Source organism: Lithobates pipiens, unplaced genomic scaffold (assembly GCF_037356315.1).
Source record: "Lithobates pipiens isolate NorthernLeopardFrog02 unplaced genomic scaffold, aLitPip1_a1.2 Scaffold_27, whole genome shotgun sequence".
Classification (NCBI taxonomy): domain Eukaryota; kingdom Metazoa; phylum Chordata; class Amphibia; order Anura; family Ranidae; genus Lithobates; species Lithobates pipiens.
The window spans coordinates 21,442,934-21,460,954 of record NW_027507788.1 but is presented as its reverse complement, the minus strand read 5'-3'; the positions used below and the strand labels follow the sequence as shown (position 1 = coordinate 21,460,954).

General features: G+C 42.9%; 1 long non-coding RNA gene across 1 annotated transcript; it reads right to left on the bottom strand.

The window, feature by feature from the left end:
• Positions 1-3,649: 3,649 nt before the first annotated feature.
• LOC143933642 (uncharacterized) lies at positions 3,650-7,445 on the bottom strand. The gene is made up of 3 exons (XR_013263132.1): positions 7,316-7,445; positions 5,985-6,037; positions 3,650-5,662 (listed from the first exon to the last, which is right to left on the bottom strand). It is a non-coding gene; the product is annotated as an uncharacterized LOC143933642 (long non-coding RNA).
• Positions 7,446-18,021: the final 10,576 nt, after the last annotated feature.

The window sequence follows — 18,021 nt, the reverse complement described above, 5'->3', positions numbered from 1 at the left end:
ACACCTCTCCACAACCTCAAACAGTCACACTCCAAACCCCACTATGGTGAAGACCAAAGAGCTGTCAAAGGACACCAGAAACAAAATTGTAGACCTGCACCGGGCTGGGAAGACTGAATCTGCAATAGGCAAGCAGCTTGGTGTGAAGAAATCAACTGTGGGAGCAATAGTTAGAAAATGGAAGACATACAAGACCACTGATAATCTCCTTGATCTGGGGCTCCCTGCAAGATCTCACCATGTGGGGTCAAAATGATGACAAGAATGGTGAGCAAAAATCCCAGAACTACACGAGGGGACCTAGTGAATGACCTGAAGAGAGCTGGGACCAACATAACAAAAGCTACCATCAGTAACACACTACGCTGCCAGGGACTCAGATCCTGCAGTGCCAGACGTGTCCCCCTGCTTAAGCCAGTACATGTCCGGGCCCATCTGAGATTTGCTAGAGAGCATTTGGATGATCCAGAAGAGGATTGAGAGAATTTCATATGGTCAGATGAAACCAACCTAGAACTGTTTGGTAGAAACACAACTCGTCGTGTTTGAAGGAGAGGAATGCTGAGTTGCAACCAAATAACATCATACCTAATGTGAAGCATGGGGGTGGCAACATCATGCTTTAGGGCTTTCTCTGCAAAGGGAACAGGACGACTGATGCACGTACATGAAAGAATGAATGGGGCCATGTATCGTGAGAGTTTGAGTGCAAACCTCCTCCCATCAGCAAGGGCATTGAAGATGAAACGTGGCTGGGTCCTTCAGAATGACAATGATCCCAAACACACCGCCCAGGCAACAAAGGAGTGGCTTCGTAAGAAGCATTTCAAGGTCCTGGAGTGGCCCAGCAAGTCTCCAGATCTCAACCCCATATAAAACCTTTGGAGGGAATTGAAAGTCCGTGTGGCCAAGTGACAGCCCCAAAACATCACCGCTCTAGAGGAGATCTGCATGGAGGACATGGAGGCCAACATACCAGTAAGCAACAGTGTGTGACAACCTTGTGAAGACTTACAGAAAATGTTTGACCTCTGTCACTGCAACAAAGGATATATAACAAAGTATTCAGATGAACTTTTGATATTGACAAAATACTTATTTTCTAACATAATTTGCACATAAATTCTTTCCAAATCAGACAATGTCTCTCATAGTTGAAATATACCTATGATGACAATTACAGGCCTCTCTCATCTTTTTAAGTGGGAGAACTTGCACAATTGGTGGCTGACTAAATACTTTTTTGCCCCATTGTATATACACCCAATATGGCCTGTGTCAATGGGCTTTGGGCTAGTCAGTGGCACCAGTTTGAGACTTTAATGAGATCATTCAAAATGTAATGACAGGTGAATTTGACCGGCAGTTAAACCTCCTCCTGCCCTCCTTGTCGGCAGGTCGGGGCTGCAGTAAATCCACCAACCCAAAGGGCCCTCTTCTATGGGCTCCATGCAGCCACATTTAAGAGGGCGGCATTCCAATTGGATACTGAAATCCTGCGAGATATGGGTGGCCATCTTGACTCCAATTCTCAATTCAAATTAAAAGAGATTCTGCGTCATTGGGTGTGCCCACAATGTGGGAGTAAGATATGGCTGCATATGATGGGCACAAGTGGCTGCATTTTATGGCACAAGTGGCTGCATATGATGAGCACAAGTGGCTGCATATGATGTGCACAATCGGCTCCGTTTGTTGGGTACAATGGCTGCATATGGTAGGCACAAGTGGCTTAATTTGATGGATACGAGTGGCTGCATATGATGGGCACAAGTGGCTGCATTTGAAGGGCACAAGTGGGTGTGTTTGATGGGCACAATGGCTGCATATGATGGGCACAAGTGGCTGCATATGATGGGCACAAGTGGCTGCATATGATGGGCACATGTGGCTGCATATGATGGGCACAAGTGGCTGCATATGATGGGCACAAGTGGTTGCATATGATGGGTACAAGTGGCTGCCTTTGATGGGCACAATGGCTGCGTATGATGGGTACAAGTGGCTGCATATGATGGGCACAAGTGGCTGCATATGATGGGCACACGTGGCTACATTTTATGGGCACAATGGCAGCATATGATGGGCACAAGTGGCTGCATGTGGTGGGCACAAGTGGCTGCATTTGATGTGCACAAGTGGCTGCATATGGTGGCCCCAAGTGGCTGCATATGGTGAGCACAAGTGGCTGAATATGATGGGCACAAGTGGCTGCATTTGATAGGCACAGTGGCTGCATTTGATGGGTACAAGTGTCTACATATGATGGGCATAAGTGACTGCATATGGTGGGCACAAGTGGCTGCATATGATGGGCACAATTGGCTGCATATGATGGGCTCAAGTGGCTGCATATGATGGGCTCAAGTGGCTGCATTTGATGGGCACAAGTGGCTGAATTTGATGAGCACAGGTGGCTGCATATGATGAAGAGGAGTGGCTTCATTTGATGGGCACAGTGGCTGCAATTGATGAGCACAGTGGCTGCATTTGATGGGCACAGTGGCTGCATTTGATGGGCACAGTGAAGCTGCAATTGATGGGGGGGGGTTCAGTATTTTTCAGTTTGTTCGCGCCCCCCTAAAACTTTTGAGCACCAGCCGCCACTGCCAGCCAGCAATCGTTTAGCTTTGACAAAAAAAAAACTGGAAACATACTATGCAGGGCTGCAACAGATATTGCAATCTCCAGTTTAAGTAAATCAACCCCAATGTGATATATGCACATAATAATTACATTGGGAACTTTTTATTTATAAAATAATGATTTAACATAAAATACAATCATACGTATCTTGCTGGCTAGTTTTTAATGGGTCATATTCCAAAAGATTTTATGCTTGTTATGAGCCATGGAGACAAACTGTGTTTTCCATGCTCCAGCTATTGTGCATTTAACTGCAAAAACCATGAACGAGGCTAATCTTTGTTTACTGGGGGAGAGTGCAGGGATCAGTTCATTTAGCAAAGCATACTGAGGTTGCTGTGGGATAGCTATACCTAAAACTCAAAAAGTGCCCATCATAAAACTAAAAAGTGCATTAAGTGAAAAACTCTATTCTAATAACCCCAGTTTGTTTGGGGCACTCCCATCAAATATGAAGCATAGAAACCTTAAGGGTACATGCTCAAAAACGGTATGGTGATGTTCTCCAATGTATTTTGGCTAGGCGGGCTTGGACAAGTTACCACATGGTGAGCACTTTTATATTTGTTTAAATTAAGGACATATTTAAGATTCCTCAGTATGAAAGATTTTGTCAATTTTGCCAGGTTCCAAGATCAGAATCAATGGAAAGGTCCCTGTCCCAGTCTACCATGTAAGGTCATTTAGTTGGGGAGTGAAGGGGCGACCCATAAATCAAAGAAATACCTCCTCTCCTCTCTAGCCTTTATCATTGGAGCACTATTGTTCATAGGGGAAAAGGGATACCAATCACAAATATATGGATTTTGAAAAATGGGATAACTAAAGAGTTTTAGTGCGAGGTATGCACAATTTCGAGATACAGTATTGTAAAGTAAAGGGTCCTTTAGAGGTGTCAACTTATTTTCTAAGTGAACAGACTTTATCCCTTTAAATAAATCTAGGCATGAAACTCCAAATATTCACTCATAATATCAAAACAAACACAAACCAAAACCTTAAATGTCAAAAAGCATAATTTTATTATAATAATAGTTTTCAGAACCGTCAAAAGTCATGTGAATTATTTAAAGGTATTATGTCATAATAGTAACCGTGAAAGTATATAAAAACAAAAAGCGGTACAGATTAATCAATAACTGGGTTTTTTACTGTTGTTATAAAATAGATATAGATAGTGTAAAAGCTACAGTATATACAAATAAATTCAGTATATGTGGTGCTGTTAGTAGAAACATATAAGACATGGAATAATCTCCCAATCTAGACAGCGGTTCTGGTGACAACAGTCAAAGATAAGATTTCCATTCATACTTCCTGTTCGATTTTTAGAGCAGAAATTGGGGTCAAATCTCTCCAGCAGGAACATAAACCTCAGAAAAATAATGTAACTACATTATCCAAACTAAATTCTGCAATTCTACTTCAATCTGTTAAAAACTTAATATATGAACATTGAGTAGTCAGTCTTTATTTTTGGGTACCATCATCCCACAGCATATAGTTAATGCTACAAACTAAAAATAAAGGGACATCCAGGGTCAGGGCTAGACTTACCATTGGGCTTGACTGGGCCCAAGCCCATGGGCCCCACCCAATAGGGGGCCCCGCAGGCCCTGCTGAGATATATAGCTGTGTGTACTTGGCTCGGCTCCACTCACAGTCACGCCCAGTCACGCCCTATGAGGAACATAACACAGGGACTGGGCGTGACTGTGAGCCGAGCAGAGCCGAGTACACTCGGCTACTCTTGGCTCTGCTCGGGATTTCGAGAGGACCTGAGAGCCGCCAAGAGGACCCGAGAGCCACTGAGAGGAGCCGAGAGCCGCCGAGAGCCACCGAGAAGACCCGAGAGCCGCCGAGATACACAGGCTCTGTATCTCGGCGGCGCCATTTTTAAACTTCAAGACTGAAATGACAAGGCTGCAAATGACAAGGCTGCAAATGACACTGGGGCAAGGCTGCAAATGACAAGGCTACACTGACAAGGCTACACTGACAAGGCTGCAAATGGCACTGCATGGCTGCAATGACACTGGACAAGGCTGCAAATGGATGGGCAAGGCTGCAGATGGATGGGCAAGGCTGCAGGTGGACACTGATAAGGCTGCATTGATGGGCATTTAAATCTAAGTTTTTTCCTTAATCTTCCCTCCTAAAAGATTTTTTCCTTAATATTCCCTCCTAAACTTGGGGTGCGTGTTATACACTGATGCGTGTTATATGCCGGCACGTGTTACACACTGATAAATGTGGTAATATATACAAGGTAGGGCCCGAAAGTGGATCAAGCCCAGGGGCCCCGCCACCCTAAGTCCTGCCCTGTCCATGGTATACAGATTCTGCTACTAAACAATCGTAACTTAATAAGAATAATAATAAGAATAAAAATACATTTTAGTATATAGATAAAAATAAAATATTAAAATATCAACTGCACAAAGAAGTCAATCAATATACTTGTTTTGCTTTAAATTACATAACACAGACTACTCCTAGCTCACATGGTGTCATTTAATTATACCTGTGCACTTTTTTTTTCAATATTAAATCTCATTGTTCATTAACCAAAGCATGGATGAGAAACATCGGAGTAGATTTAATAAACCTGGAGCGTGCAAAATCTTGTGCAGCTCTTGATAGAAGCCAATCAGCTTCCATTTTTTTTTCCCAGTTAGCTTAATTGAACAAGCTAAAGTTAGTAGTTGATTGGTTTCTATGCATAGCGGTAGCAGATTTTGCACTCTCCAGTTTTAGTAAATCAACCCCGGTGTGAGAACAGTTTACAATAACATTACTATGGGAAGAAAAAATAAAAACAAAGTCTATAATAAATTAGGAAAATCTGAAACCATCTTTGGTGTATAACATGTATAAAATGATTGAGATTCCTGTGTCTTTGGTATTGCAGAACACAACAGAAAAGTCCAGTGTAGACCACTCATCTCTCATGATAGATTCATTGTTGTGCACTTTGGATGCTGTGATAGATGGAATCTGAGGGTCTATTAAGATCCTTTAAGGAAAAAAAAAATGAATTTAAAGAACAACCGTTTGGGCAATTTTATTAAAATTTTTATTATTTATGTTTAAAAAAAACTCAGTAGGTGTGTATTATTCATTCAATAGGTTGGTAGTTTTCATTCAAGCTATTTGTTAAACCATCATAGTTGTCTCTTTTATATTATATTATATTATATTATATTATCTGTAAAAAAAAAAAAAAAATAGGTTGCCTTTTAAAGATAAATGAGCATCACAAGGATAAAATGATACACAAGCATACACCCATAGATTAAATATTAGCTCTTAGTGGACCTATACGTCTACAATCATACCTGGTATACAGATTCTGTTCCATCACGGAGTTGAAAATCATTGCTTTCAGTTCCTAAAATACCAAAGAAAAGTTTCTAAAACACTTAATTGAATTATTTTCCGTAGTAGACCTTTGTAAATCTATATACAAGATATAGCAATAAATACTGTAGGTGAATACAAAAAGCACCGGTGATTACTGAAGAGTTATTCCACCAATCTTTTTTTTTTCTCCTTAAATTTTGACAGAATTCTAAAAGTTTGAATCTTAGGTTTTGTTTTTGTTTTTTGCTGTCTGTGTCCCAATTAGGGAGACTCTTGCTCAATTCTTATCCAGACAACCATTGTTATTGAGATAAGAAACTGTAAAAAATATGAGAGAAGGTCATAAACAACCCAACAGAAGTTCTCAACCTACCCCATTCTATAAATAAGTAGTCAATGTATATAAGTGCTAAATAAAGAGTTGGCTTTATATTGGCGCAGATATGAAAATCAATGCTTTGACTTATTTTTGTGCAAAATACTGATTCCCACCTATTGACTATCACACTGACAATTCTCCACTCATTTTTGGCCTGTTTGGAAAATAGCAACAATATTTTAGATTTAGATTTAGATTTAGATTCGATTTAGCCTCTGTAAATTACCTGCTTTTTGCTGCCTTATTAAATAAAAAAAATCTATGTATATAAAATAATTTAATCTTTTTTTAATGATTGATGATACAAACCAGGCAAAATAGATACAACTAACAAATAAAAGGAAACCTTAAATATACATCATACTTAATGCATTACAAACAACAAACATGCAAAAATTGTATTTCCAAAAAACCCCTAGTCTTTTTATTGTAACACTGTTCATTCCCCTTAAAAATGAAAAAAAAATAGAAGATATTTTTTGCTTTTTAAACACTTGATGTTCCACCTATGCTTATCCAAGAGAATTCACTTAAAAAAAATCTAAGGAATATATTATTTAGACTTACTAGACCTTCCTACCTACACAACCTATCCTACCTACCTCCTCCTTCCCCCCCAACCATCTTCCATCCACCACCTATATAAGTGTGTTGCGACCTTACAAAATGGTGGTCCCAGTCGTGAGTTAATTGTAGTGTCCCCCCAAACCCCCCCTTAAATAAATATACCCCCATCAGAAAGAAAATCTGTATATTTCTCAAGTGGAGACCTGTATTTTTATCAATTCTCCTATCCCCCCCCCCCCTTACATCCCCCCCAGGCCCTTACATTCATTAGTACAACATCTATTTCACTGCATATTTATTTCTTTGGGTGGGTTTGAACATAAGCATTAGAGATAAGAGGAAAAATAAAGTTTATTTTACTGTGTTTTTCCTTCTCCACATGTCTCTTGATGAAGCAGAAGACTCCCAGTCCAAGCAAAAGCAAAATAAAGATGTTACCAATTACAATACCAATTATTATTTGATTATCCATGCACCTAGAAGCTAAAAAAAAGACAGCATTCAACAACAATCTCAAAGGAGTTTTTGCTTAAAGTGGTTATAGGGTTATTTTTTTTTACACTGCAATAATAAATATATTATACTTACATGCTCTGTTGCATAAAACACCCCCTAACAGTTTCTTCTGGGGTCAATGCTCTAGGCCAGTGATGGCGAACCTTGGCACTCCAGATGTTTTAGAACTACATTTCCCACGATGCTCATGCACTCTGGAGTGTGATCGAGCATCATGGGAAATGTAGTTCCAAAACATCTGGGGTGCCAAGATTCGCCATCACTGCTCTAGGCTCTGCCTCTTCTCTGTTTTCCACCTTAAAATGGAATACTATTCTAGTTTGAAAATGGGTAGTTGTTTTTTCTTCCAATCTAATCAGTGTGGTCTCTGTACTATCACTCCTCCATAGGGGTTTCTCACTGAAATACTCGCCCTTTCTCTGGTGCTGTCTCCATAGACAAAATAATCTGCAATTTAACACCCTCTGGTGGGTTTAGCATCACTTAGCTCACTTACTGGATACCCAAGGCATCACATACCCATGATGGCACTGACAGTCCAATGATGCAGAAAGTGTTTGCTGGTAATTGGGTTCCAGTGCTGGAGAAGAGGCTAAAAGGAAGAGGACCTTGTGTGTCACGTAGCTGGCCAGGAGATGTGTAAAAAAAAAATCAAAAAAACAGAGGGCCTCAGGGAGGGTGGGTTTGTAGGGGAAAGTAGCTTGACTTGGTTTTTAAAGTAGAACTATTGGCAAAAAAAATCATAGAAAAAAAAAAAGAGCAAAGGATGGATTTAGGCTCTGTCAGATTTTTTTCTCAATCTGTGTCCCATTGAGGAGATTTCCCTTCGCTTCCTGACCCATAGCCAAAACAGGAAGTGAGAGGAGATCCCTTCAAATTAAGGGAATCCCTTGAGGCCTCTCAGGTCACCAGAACTAGTGTCCCCATTGGAAGATTTCCCCTCTATTACTTCTCTGGGTACAATGCAAAGTATGGAATTTTCTTTTATTTTCACACTTTCAATGAGAATGGTAAACCGGACAAATAGAGAGGGGGGTTTCCTTAATGGGGGCATAGACAGCAATAAAAACTGACAAGAGTTACAATCCAGCTCCGCTCTATCCAAAACTAAAAAAAAAGTTTTTCCTTTAGTTAACCCTCCTGGCAGTTTTCCCGAACGTGGCTCTGAGTTAAATTTCAGTACCATTAGCGGTAACCCCTGAGCCAAACTCGGGATTGCATGACAGAATCCTGGTCCAGGTAACTTACCTTGTCCCCAGGATCCCGCGATGTCCCCCCGCTGTGTCCCCCGCTAGATCCTCTGCCCAATGCTCTGTGTGCCGGGATCTGGCAAGACGCATGGGGGCGGAGCCCGGCGGCAAATTCAAAAAGTACAAAACACATAACACATACAGTACACTGTAATCTTACAGATTACATTAAGGTATCAAATCATTTTACATCCTTTTTGTCCCTAGTGTTTTGTCCAGTTCCCTGCATGCATGTTTATATTATATATACCGTTCTTTCTGCTTGGAAACTTGAGATTGTCCATTTCAAGCAAAAAGTGTCCCTTTACATCAAAAGCAGTTTTAGACCAGCTAGAAAACAGCGATAGTAAATTAGAACATAAAATCGTGGGGAAATTCATTTTATTATTATTATATTATTATTGTTTATAATTTTATAGTTATTTATTATATTATACTTTATGATTTCGTGTTTCAAGTTTTATCATACCCGGGATGTCTACTAGACTCTTGTTTGGACAGATTTAGGTGTGTTATCACTAAGAATTACAGGCCTACAATATAAAATGCCAAATTTCTATGAAAAACAATGTACCACTTTGACATTCAAAAATCTGAAATAAGGAGTGTACTGGAGAGGAGCACAGATATCCCAAAGTTCATCACCTCTCCGAGAATCAGAATGGCCCTGAGAAGATCAGCTTCCAGCATCCGCTCTGATAGCAGTGATGTGGACATGGAAGGAATGGCGGAAAGTGAGTTGGCCAAGCTACAGCACATTTTTCGCCTGAAGGAGGGACAGCGTCAAGCAACCGCTATCGCGAAAAAGGAACAAATAAGGAGACAGCAGTATGTATTCCTTAACCAAGATTTGTTCAGCTAATCTGCCGCAGACTGACATCTCTCTTTAACAGGCAGAATGCAGCCTCAGGGAATTTTCCCTTAATGTCATGTCATTAGTGCAGCATGGGATTCGCGGATATGCCGATTGAAAACATGTGGCAAAGCAAGACACCTGCCATTCCTGTCATACTGTATGTCTTGTTTGAACAGAAGCTGTGCAAATAACTCTAAGTATGTGCAAATGTAATACAGCACATAGTGGAATTTGACAAGCTTATGTGACGCATGTACTGCTTTATTATTAAAGCAAAAACACACAAGGGGGAATTTATAAAGCCAAGCTCATAGAGAGGCCGTAGGAGAAAGATGCCGGCAGATTCTTGTTTTGTCACTTCCCCCCTCTAGTGGTCAAAAAATAAATGTACTTGTTTTCTGTATGCTGACCGATACTAAGGGTTGGATACTTGAGGCATTGTTGTTACATTATTGCTAAATTTCTAGTTCATTTATTTATTTATTTTGTATTAAAGCCTTTAGACCCCAAAAAAAAATAAAAATAAATAAAAAATCTGAAATAATCATACAGCCAGGGAGGCTACACTTCAACTCCTACCCTCCTATCATTTTCAGCCAAGGAAGCTTCCATCTTGACCTCTGTTTAATCTTTAACTGTCATGGTGCTGCACATGTGATTTGTTAGAACACCAGCCATTGGATGGTTTAGCAGTTTGTTTGAGAGCACAACCGACGTGACAGTTACATTCCTGGCATGCCAAGAATGTAACTGCTTTTTAAAACTGTTAATTTATTGGGTTGACTTCCACTTTGAGACCCCTTTCACACCACACCGCTGATAGCATTGGCGGTAAAACGCCGCTATTTTTAGCTGCGTTTTACCGCCAGATTTGCGGCGCATTTCGGCCGCTAGCGGGGCGCTTTTATCCTCCGCGAAAGGGTTAAAACCGCCGGCAATACGCCGCAATAGCGGCGTTTGCCGGGGGTATTACAGCACTGCCCCATTGATTTCAATGGGGAGCAGCGGTGGAGGAGCGGTAAACACACCGCTTCTTCACCGCTCGAAAGAAGCTGCTGGCAGGACTTTTTTCTGACATCCTGCCAGCGCACCGCTGTAGTGTGAAAGTCCTCGGGGCTTTCACACTACACACAATGGTGCAGCTTCTTTAGGGCGGATTGCAGGCGCTATTTCTAACTCTATAGCGCCTGAAAAACGCCCTGGTGTGAAAGGGTCCTTTCACACGCAAGGGTGAACCCGGGCATCTGCTGTGCAGGAGGACCGGCTGTACTGCCTTATTGCAGATACCGATCCTCTAGTTCCTCCCCCTGCAGCGCTGCCGGCTTCACCTCTTTCTCAGTCTTAAATGTAGGTCATCAGGGGTCTATGAAGAACCCTGATATTTCACCAAAACCACCCAAAAGGGCAGGAAAGTGTAAAAAATAAAATTCACAAAAAATGAAGGCCTCATTCCCATGTGCTCTGCACTCTGTAATTTCTGCCATGGCTGCGAAGCATAGCATCACGGCCGTGACATGTGTATACTCCTAGTCACTGCCTCTGTTGCTCTGTGTTTGCTTTTACAACCCCTTTAAAGTGCATGTAAAGCTTCTCTTGTTGCTCTCTTTGGCCTCTTAACCACTTGCCGACCAGCCGCCGCATTTGTACTGCGGCAGAATGGCACGGGTGGGCAGGCGAATCGCCATTATGTTACGTCAGTTGCTGAGGCGCCCGCTGCTCACCCCTAGAGCCGATACGACAGATCGTCTGTTCATATAAATTATGAACAGTGATCTGTCATTCCTCTAGTCAGTCCCTCCCCCCCTTCAGTTAGAACATGTAGCAGGGAACATAATTAACCCCTTGATCGCCCCCTAGTGTTAACCCCCTTCACTTCACAGTGACATTTTTACAGTAATCAATGCATTTTTATAGCACTGATCGCTGTATTAATGGCAATGGTCCCAAAAATGTGTCAAAATTGTCGGATGCGTCCGCCATAATGTTGCAGTCATGATAAAAATCGAAGATTGCTGCCATTACTAGTAAAAAAAAAAAATAATTATAAATCTATCCTCTATTTTGTAGACGCTATAACTTTTGTGCAAACCAATCAATATACACTTATTGCAATTTTTTTTAGCAAGAATATGTAGAAGAAAACGTATCGGTCGAAACTGACAAAGAATTAGCTTTTTTTTTTAAAATGGGGTTATTTATTATAGCAAAAAGTACAAAATATTTAGTTTTTTTCAAAATTGTCACTCTTTTTTTGTTTATAGCGCAAAAAAAAAAAAACGTAGAGATGATCAAATACCACCAAAAGAAAGCTCTATTTTTGTCAATTTTGATTGGGTACAATGTTGCACGACCTCACAGTTGTCAGTTAAAGTGACACAGTGCCGAATCGCAAATAGTGCTCTGGTCAGGAAGGGGGTAAAATCTTCCGGGGCTGAAGCGGTTAAATATACAATTAAAAATGTTTTGTTATATTTGTCTGATAAGTCCAAAAAATATCTATTGATCAATAGAATTGTTCTCAGCTGTCTCTGTTGACTATGAGAACCCCCCCCCCCCCCCCTCTATATAATGGAGATGAGGAGAGGAGGACATATTCTTCTGAAACTCTTCTTGTCCTAGGATAGCAATGGTGCTCCTCCAAAGTACAGTACAGTGAGCAAATTTTGTCAACAGGAAGAGTTGCAGCCACCATATCTAAGCATAGCTCCCAACTGTCCCTGATCTCGAGGGACTGTCCATGATTTGGAGCAATGTCCCTCTGCCCCTCAGTCCCTCATTCCTCCTCATTTGTCCCTCATTTTTGTCTGATCTATATAGATGTATATAAAATGCATTATTTATCTTTCAGAAAGTGTTTCCCAGTGCTAAACCTTTCATCCAAATTCTAAATTGCTGCATCTGTAAATTGGTTTTCAAAAACCAATATAAAGGGATAGAAGTGGTAAAAAAAAAAATACTTGTGGGTTTAACTAATCCTTTTTTTTTTATATGTCTCCTTTAAGGGGGCGTGACAAGGGGTGTGTCCTATGCCTACATACTTTTTCTAATAGGTGTCCCTCATTCCCATATCAGAAAATTGGGAGGTATGTCTAAGGCATTTACTGCAAAATATTTGTAACGTTTGTTTGTTCATGGGTAGAGATGAGCTCGGTGTTCGATTGGAACGCATGTTTCGAGTTGAACATCGGCCGTTCGTCTGTTTGGCGAATTCAGAACTTTGTGGACCGCTCGCACCAAATTCGTGTGGCACGAACGGCTCACAATGCACTATGCCATCGCAGTGCATTGCTGGCTCATGATTGGCCAAGCATGCACTGTGACCCTGCATGCTTGGCCAATCACAGCGCCGGCAGTGAGGAGAGCCATAATTGGCCACAGGCAGGGTGCCTGTGGCCAATTATAGCTCAGGGGGTTTAGTACATGCCCCACACTATATAAGGCCGCCATCACGTAGTGTGTTGGCGTGCAGGGAAAGAGCTAGATAGACAGGGACAGTGTGTTCTTTTCTCAGCCATCTGCAGGAGTTAGTGGGTGTTGTGTGCCTCCAGCACAGTATACACCTAAAGATACCCCTTATTGCTGGTGTTGTCTGTTGCATAGCTTGAATATTAGCCTTTAAAATGAGCACTTTTGATTTTCGAACGTTCGAGACCCATAGACTTTAATAGGGTTCTAAAGTTCGTACAAATTTTCAGTCCGTTCGATTGTTCTGGTGCGAATCGAACCGGGGGGGTGTTCGGCTCATCCCTATTCATGGGTTTAGATATACTATTTAAAGCAGAACTGATTGGTTAAAGGAGGTTCTCAACTGGTAGTGGAAGTGGCAAATTATATACATGAGATACTCTATATTGTCAAAAGTATTCAGACACCTGTCTTTACACGCACCTGAACTTTAATGGCATCCCAGTCTTAATCCGTAGGGTTCAATACTGAGTTGGCTCACCCTTTGCAGCTATAACACCACATTACCTTTGGTAATACTAAGTAGGTTCAACCAGGAACAGCCCAAATTTAGTCAGCTTGCTTATATAAAATCCTGCGGAAAGCTGAGACTAATAACAATGTCTGGCTACCAGGTAAGATGTGGACTTAGGAATGGAGGCTTCATCCCACCCAAAGATGTACAAATCCTCCGAGCTCCAGGACCCAGAATAGAACTTTGTAAGATTCAGAGAAAACAAAAAGTTTGTTCTTTTATCATCAGTAACAAACCCTTAAAGTGTTACTGAACCCAGGAGCTTTCACTTGCCTGCATTCACTATATCAGGTCACCCACAGTACACAGAGCATGGAAATGCAATTCTTTTAGTAACCTTTAGTTACTTTAGTTTACCTTCTCACATCAGCAGTATATAGCAGTCTTGTGACATCTATCAGTGTCTGATTAAAGCGTGTGCTTATAAAGCCCCCCCCCCCCCCAAGGCTCTGTACTATTAAGAAGGATTGGGGAGAGTAAAAGAAGGGGAGGATCAGAAAAGACAGGATCAAACTGCCTTTTTACACAATGCAGAGGATTAACCCCTTAGGAACCACAGTTGAGTATATAAGCATTCTTCCCTGCATATACAGACTGATTTGACTGTTGTGGGTTTAGTAACACTTTAAGCTCCTCACCATGTGTAGGGGAGAAACCTAGGGGACACATAGATGCAATCAACATTCCTGACAGACAGTGCCTCTTAATACCTAATTCATGAGCATCTATGAGCTCATCTCTTCTTTTGAGTGTAATTAATATCACTGGCCAATGTCAATTGATTGTTTTCAGTAAAGCTGTTAATGGTTGTTCTCCATGCTTTGCCTGGATATAAGGCTACTTTATCTTTAAGTTCTCAACTATGTAACAATTCTATTATCAATAGCTTGTTAAATAGACAATATCAGGCATTTATCAATTATATCACACAGCAAGACAATGCTAAACAGAAAAAGTGGGGCGAATTTACTAAAAAACTGGACATACATTTAGGAAATTTCTGCAGGATCCTGACGAAGGACAAAATACAAGCCATGGGTGGCCTGGTGGTCCAACCCAACAACCTTCAATCGGAAAATTGAAGGAGCCAAAAGGGAAACTGTTGGCTGAACAGCAGCTGTGTCCAATCAGATGCAGAGGCTGTCAAAATATGATAAAGGAGATTTATCCTTTTTCTAAGTCAGAGCGACTTGAGTCGCTCCAATTAGAACGGTTCCATTGCACAGAATGGGACGCGACTTGTCAGGTGGCTAAGTCGTCTGACGGGTCTCCCCTGTATAAACCGGCTCTAAGGCGTTAACTGAGCTGAGAAAAAAAAAATGCTTACCATTAGAAATTAATTTAAATCTGATGGTCAATATTAATGGACAACAAAAATGCTAGGAACATTGGACTAAATTTTTTAAAGGAGCAGAGCTTAATAATTGGGGGAAAGCTATGTTTACGTCTATCAACCAATCATGTCCTGTTTTTTCTTATATTCCCCACACATGACTGGGAACTTAACCAGTTGCCGACCGCCGCACGCCGATGTACGTCGGTAGAATGGCACGGGCAGGCATAAGGACATACATGTACGTCCCTTGCCTCCCGCGGGTCGGGGGGCCGATCGGGCCCCCGCCCGGTGCCTGCGGCGGTCGGTTTTCGTCCGGGAGCGATCCGGGACGAGGGGGCGGCCATTCATTCATGGCCACCCCCTCGCGATCGCTCCCGACGAATAGAAATCCCCGGTGACATCACTTCCTCTCCTGTAATGTAAACACAGGAGAGGAAGTGATGTATTCTCTCCTCCGTGTCGGTATTTTTCGTTCCGACACGGAGGAGAGCGGATCGGTGAGTTGCACCAACACTCTACACACACAGTAGAACATGCCAGGCACACTCACACCCCCCCTTTACCCCCCGATCACCCCCCCAATTACCCCTGCCCCCCAGTCACAGTGACACCAATGTCATTTTTATTTTTTTGCATTGGTGTCATTTGTGACTGTAATAACTGTTAGGGCAGTTAGAGTTAGCCCCCTTTAGTTCTAATGTACCCCCCTAACCCCCCCAATAAAGGTTTAACCCCGTGATCACCCCCCGTCGCCAGTGTCACTAAGGCTGGGTTCACATTGCAGCGGTTTATGAGAACGAATGTGATTCGCACCGCACTGCAGTGCAAATCACATCCGATCTCTGTGCGATTCGAGTTCAGCCATTCGCCGCACCCGCCACACCCGCCGCACCCACCGCAAATTCGCACGGGACCCTTTTTTTGGCCCGCAGCAGAATCGGATCGCATGGGTGTTCACACCATGCGATCCGAGTTTGCAGATCGCACTGCGATATGCGAACTGATCTGGGGGTGTCAGTAACATTTCACTGACACTCCCAGCAGTTCGCATAGGGCAGTGTGAACTGCCGCCGGGAGGCATGCGATGCGGGAACCCGCCGCGGATTCGCGGCGTTTCCGCATCGCTCCAGTGTGAACCCAGCCTAATAAGCGATCATTTTTCTGATCGCCGTATTAGTGTCACAGGTGACGCTAGTTAGGCAAGTAGGTATTTAGGTTCGCCGCAGCTTTTTATAGCGCCAGGGACCCCCATATACTACCGCATAAAGCCCCCTGATTGCCCCCTAGTTAACCCTTTCACCAGTGATCACCATATAAACTGTAAGGCCGCGTACACACGCGCGGACTGTTGGCCCAACTTTGTCCGTCCAACAGTTTGAGCGAACAGTCCGCTCAAACTTAGCATGGACGGACATGGCCACACACGACGGACGAACAGTTTGCTGAAACCGTGCGCGATGACGTGAACGGCACGTACGACGGGACGAAAAATACGACGTCCTATACACTGCAATGCAACCTTCCGACGTGGAAATCCTTTCTGAGCATGCGCGAGACTTAGTTGGCCGAACAAGCCTACACACGAGCGAACAGTCCGCTGAAACCTTGTTTCAGCGGACAGTTTTTCGGAATTTCCGTAAGACCTTGTTCGGCCAACTGTCCGCTGAAACTGTCCGCTGAAGCCCCACACACGAGCGGACTGTCCGCCCAAACACTGTTCAGCGGACAAGGTTGGGCCAACAGTCCGCGCGTGTGTACGCGGCCTTACAGGTGACGCTGGTTGGTTAGTTATTTTTTTATAGTTTCAGGGCACCCGCCATTTATTACCTAATAAAGGTTTAACCCCCTGATCACCCGGCGGGTGTCATTTGTGACTAATAACTGTTAGGGCAGTTAGGGTTAGCCCCCTTTAGTTCTAAGGTACCCCCCTAACCCCCCCAATAAAGGTTTAACCCCGTGATCACCCCCCGTCGCCAGTGTCACTAAGGCTGGGTTCACATTGCAGCGGTTTATGAGAACGGATGTGATTCGCACCGCACTGCAGTGCAAATCACATCCGATCTCTGTGCGATTCGAGTTCAGCCATTTGCCGCACCCACCGCACCCGCCGCAAATTCGCACGGGACCCTTTTTTTGGCCCGCAGCAGAATCGGATCGCATGGGTGTTCACACCATGCGATCCGAGTTTGCAGATCGCACTGCGATATGCGAACTGATCTGGGGGTGTCAGTAACATTTCACTGACACTCCCAGCAGTTCGCATAGGGCAGTGTGAACTGCCGCCGGGAGGCATGCGATGCGGGAACCAGCCGCGCATTCGTGGCGTTCCCGCATCGCTCCAGTGTGAACCCAGCCTAATAAGCGATCGTTTTTCTGATCGCTGTATTAGTGTCACAGGTGACGCTAGTTAGGCAGGTAGGTATTTAGGTTCGCTGCAGCTTTTTATAGCGCCAGGGACCCCCATATACTACCGCATAAAGCCCCCTAATTGCCCCCTAGTTAACCCTTTCACCAGTGATCACCATATAACTGTTACAGGTGACGCTGGTTGGTTAGTTATTTTTTTTATAGTTTCAGGGCACCCGCCATTTATTACCTAGTCTCACTAGTGTACCCCTAAATTTAGGGGTGTCTACTTTCCAAAATGGGGTCATTTGGGGGGGGTTTGTGCCATCTTGGCATTTTATGGCCTTCAAAACTGTAACGCCCTTAGAAAGCCTGAAGGCGGTGCTTGGATTTCGGGGCCCCGTACGCGGCTAGGCTCCCAAAAAGTCCCACATATGTGGTATCCCCGTACTCAGGAGAAGCAGCAGAATTTATTTTGGGGTGTCATTTCATATATGCCCATGGCATGCGTGAGCAATATATCATTTAGTGACAACTTTGTGAAAAAAAAAAAAAAAAAAAAAAGTTTGTAATTTTCCCGCAACTTGTGGCAAAATATAAAATATTCCATGGACTCAACATGCCTCTCAGCAAATAGCTTGGGGTGTCTACTTTCTAAAATGGGGTCATTTGTGGGGGTTTTGTGCCATCTTGGCATTTTATGGCCTTCAAAACTGTAATAGGTAGTGAGAAGTGAACTCAAAAATTTACGCCCTTAGAAAGCCTGAAGGCGGTGCTTGGTTT